The following is a 5000-nucleotide window of genomic DNA, read 5'->3' as shown; positions in this document are numbered from 1 at the left end:
GTTAGGTTAAAGACGCGTGGTTGTTACCAGGAAGTAGTTAGGTTAAAGACGTGTGGTTGCTACCAGGAAGTAGTTAGGTTAAAGACGCGTGGTTGTTACCAGGAAGTAGTTAGGTTAAAGACGTGTGGTTGCTACCAGGAAGTAGTTAGGTTAAAGACGCGTGGTTGTTACCAGGAAGTAGTTAGGTTAAAGACGTGTGGTTGTTACCAGGAAGTAGTTAGGTTAAAGACGTGTGGTTGTTTCCAGGAAGTAGTTAGGTTAAAGACGTGTGGTTGTTACCAGGAAGTAGTTAGGTTAAAGACGTGTGGTTGTTACCAGGAAGTAGTTAGGTTAAAGACGTGTGGTTGTTACCAGGAAGTAGTTAGGTTAACGACGTCGGTGAAAGTGGAATCCCTAGGGACATCTGATCCACTCGTCTCTATCTCTTAATTTAGTATTGTTATTTTACCTTTTATTTAACTAGGCAAGGTCAGTTAAGAACAAATTATTATTTTACAATGACGGCCTACCGGGGAACAGTGGGGTTAACTGCCTTGTTCATGAGGCAGAACAACAGATGTTTACCTTGTCAGCTCGTGTGTGTGTGTGTGTGTGTGTCAGTCCCATCTCTAAGTCCACTAGGGAGTCCACTGCCCTGACCACGTCTCCACTAGAGCCAATGTCATGTCAAGACAACATGATGGTTGATACACACCCTGTAGCTGTGTTTGAATGCCCATACTTTCAATCAAATGTATTTATAAAGCCCTTTTCACACAAACATCAGCAGATGTCACACACATACTGTATACTACACACTCAATGAGTATATGCTACATACTAAATTAGTATATACTACATACTTAATGAGTATATACTACATACGCAATGAGTATATACTACATACTTAATGAGTATATACTACATACTAAATTAGTATATACTACATACTTAATTAGTATATGCTACATACTTAATGAGTATATACTACATACTAAATGAGTATATACTACATACTTAATGAGTATATACTACACACTAAATTAGTATATACTACATACTTAATTAGTATATACTACATACTAAATGAGTATATACTACATACTAAATGAGTATATACTACATACTAAATAAGTATATACTACATACTCAATTAGTATATACTACATACTTAATGAGTATATACTACATACTCAATTAGTATATACTACATACTTGATGAGTATATACTACATACTAAATGAGTATATGCTACATACCACATGCTATTAGTTAATTGTAGTATGCTGTAAACAAACGGTATCCTTTCAGTTGATTGTACTAGAGCTTCGCCTGTGTACCGGAAGTTGATGCTGTTGCTATGCAACCTCTTGCTAGCTTGTTAGCATAACAAATGACTAGCTACACATCTTACAACTTCATTAACAATGTCCATTGAGAATGCTATACCACTTAGCTAAGCTAAGAATTACGTGAATAATCAAGTCAATAAATGTTAGTTAGTTAGAGAGCGTGTAGTTAATATACTGGCGAGTTCGTTGTGTTAGTAGCCAACTAACGCTAGGTAGCTAGCTAACATACCGGGTTATACAAGCAACTGCTGTAATGATATGCTATGCGGTTTCCAAAGGCTAGCATAGCTAACACATTGTCAGCCAACATAACTTAACTAATTTGGAAGGTAATTACTTTATTACATTGCTCAACATTTTCTTAACATTTTGTCATAATTTGTAAGAGCAGTGAATTTGTGTCCTCTCTCGTCGGACGTCGGCTGCATTATTCTCCGCCATTTTCTTCAAATCCGAAAATGTTGTAAAACGGCCATTTTTATGAAGAACTGCATCGTGGGCCCTAAAAGCATGGCAATAGTGTCAACATCCGGGAACTTTTGGCATACTAACTACATCCATACTATGACCAATAAGCAAACTGCATACTCAGTTTACGGCACCAATAGTACGGCTAGTCGGAGGATTCAAACCGCTTGTGTAGTTAATTCATCTATACAGAAACAAGCTCATGGCCTTGGGGATTATTTCTGAACGTGCGCATAGTGGATATCATCATCTGAATTCAGAGACGCCCACTGGCTGATATCTCAGAAGGAAGTGTTAGAGAGATGAGCTGACGAGATTATGTCAAGACTACAGTAGATGACCAAACACAAGAACAGTTAGAAAACGTCCAATGGTAGATTCACCTGGGGTCTGTCTGTCTGAATGCCTGTCTGTCAGAATGCCTGTCTGTCAGAATGCCTGTCTGTCAGAATGCCTGTCTGTCTGAATGCCTGTCTGTCTGAATGCCTGCCTGTCTGAATGCCTGCCTGTCTGAATGCCTGTCTGTCTGAATGCCTGTCTGTCTGAATGCCTGTCTGTCTGAATGCCTGTCTGTCTGTCTGTCTGTCTGAATGCCTGTATGTCTGAATGCCTGTATGTCTGAATGCCTGTATGTCTGAATGCCTGTCGGTCTAAATGCCTGTCTGTCTGACTGCCTGTCTGTCTGAATGCCTGTCTGTCTGACTACCTGTCTGAATGCCTGCCTGTCTGACTGTCTGTCTGAATGCCTGTCCGTCTGACTGCCTGTCTGTCTGAATGTCTGTTTGTCTGACTACCTGTCTGTCTGAATGCCTGTCTGTTGGTCTATGAACTGAAAATAACCTATATTCTACTGTGCCTCTCTACTGTCTGTCTATTGGTCTAAACCACCAGCCCTATAGTCCTACTCTCATAACATAACCCACCAGTCCTATAGTCCTACTGTCATAACATAACCCACCAGTCCTATAGTCCTACTGTCATAACATAACCAACCAGTCCTGTAGTCCTACTGTCATAACATAACCAACCAGTCCTGTAGTCCTACTGTCATAACATAACCAACCAGTCCTGTAGTCCTACTGTCATAACATAACCCACCAGTCAGTCCTATAGTCCTACTGTCATAACATAACCCACCAGTCAGTCCTATAGTCCTACTGTCATAACATAACCCACCAGTCCTATAGTCCCTACTGTCATAACATAACCCACCACAGTCCTATAGTCCTACTGTCATAACATAACCCACCAGTCCTATAGTCCTACTGTCATAACATAACCCACCAGTCCTATAGTCCTACTGTCATAACATAACCCATCAGTCAGTCCTATAGTCCTACTGTCATAACATAACCCACCCGTCCTATAGTCCTACTGTCATAACATAACCAACCAGTCCTGTAGTCCTACTGTCATAACATAACCAGCCAGTCCTATAGTCCTACTGTCATAACATAACCAACCAGTCCTATAGTCCTACAGTCATAACATAACCAACCAGTCCTGTAGTCCTACTGTCATAACATAACCCACCAGTCCTATAGTCCTACTGTCATAACATAACCAACCAGTCAGTCCTATAGTCCTACTGTCATAACATAACCAACCAGTCCTATAGCCCTACTGTCATAACATAACCAACCAGTCCTGTAGTCCTACTGTCATAACATAACCCACCAGTCCTATAGTCCTACTGTCATAACATAACCAACCAGTCCTGTAGTCCTACTGTCATAACATAACCCACCAGTCCTATAGTCCTACTGTCATAACATAACCCACCAGAGTCCTGTAGTCCTACTGTCATAACATAACCCACCAGTCCAATAGTCCTACTGTCATAACATAACCAACCAGTCAGTCCTATAGTCCCTACTGTCATAACATAACCCACCAGTCCTATAGTCCTACTGTCATAACATAACCAACCAGTCCTATAGTCCTACTGTCATAACATAACCCACCAGTCCTATAGTCCTACTGTCATAACATAACCCACCAGTCAGTCCTATAGTCCCTACTGTCATAACATAACCCACCAGTCCTATAGTCCTACTGTCATAACATAACCCACCAGAGTCCTATAGTCCTACTGTCATAACATAACCCACCAGTCCTATAGTCCTACTGTCATAACATAACACACCAGTCCTATAGTCCTACTGTCATAACATAACCAACCAGTCCTGTAGTCCTACTGTCATAAAATAACCCACCAGTCCTATAGTCCTACTGTCATAACATAACCCACCAGTCCTATAGTCCTACTGTCATAACATAACCCACCAGTCCTATAGTCCCTACTGTCATAACATAACCCACCAGTCCTATAGTCCTACTGTCATAACATAACCCACCAGAGTCCTATAGTCCTACTGTCATAACATAACCCACCAGTCCTATAGTCCTACTGTCATAACATAACCCACCAGTCAGTCCTATAGTCCTACTGTCATAACATAACCCACCAGTCCTATAGTCCTACTGTCATAACATAACCCACCAGTCCTATAGTCCTACTGTCATAACATAACCCACCAGTCAGTCCTATGGTCCTACTGTCATAACATAACCCACCAGTCCTATAGTCCTACTGTCATAACATAACCAGTCAGTCCTATAGTCCCTACTGTCATAACATAACCCACCAGTCTTATAGTCCTACTGTCATAACATAACCCACCAGTCAGTCCTATGGTCCTACTGTCATAACATAACCCACCAGTCCTATAGTCCTACTGTCATAACATAACCCACCAGTCCTATAGTCCTACTGTCATAACATAACCAACCAGTCCTGTAGTCCTACTGTCATAACATAACCCACCAGTCCTATAGTCCTACTGTCATAACATAACCCACCAGTCCTATAGTCCCTACTGTCATAACATAACCCACCAGTCCTATAGTCCTACTGTCATAACATAACCCACCAGTCAGTCCTATAGTCCTACTGTCATAACATAACCCACCAGTCCTATAGTCCTACTGTCATAACATAACCCACCAGTCAGTCCTATGGTCCTACTGTCATAACATAACCCACCAGTCCTATAGTCCTACTGTCATAACATAACCCACCAGTCCTATAGTCCTGTCATAACATAACCCACCAGTCCTATAGTCCTACTGTCATAACATAACCCACCAGTCCTATAGTCCTACTGTACTGTCATAACATATTCATATCGTCCATCTCAC

General features: G+C 41.2%; 1 protein-coding gene across 12 annotated transcripts in view; it reads right to left on the bottom strand.

Annotated features, from left to right (window-relative positions):
• Positions 1-5000, bottom strand: part of LOC118938861 (glutamate receptor-interacting protein 1-like) — a 738669-nt gene that overhangs the window by 255028 nt on the left and 478641 nt on the right. The gene's annotated exons all lie outside the window — the stretch shown is intronic.

Source organism: Oncorhynchus mykiss, chromosome 15, assembly GCF_013265735.2.
Source record: "Oncorhynchus mykiss isolate Arlee chromosome 15, USDA_OmykA_1.1, whole genome shotgun sequence".
Taxonomy (NCBI): Eukaryota; Metazoa; Chordata; class Actinopteri; order Salmoniformes; family Salmonidae; genus Oncorhynchus; species Oncorhynchus mykiss.
The sequence above is the reverse complement of the archived record's forward strand: the minus strand, read 5'-3'. Positions and strand labels throughout refer to the sequence as shown.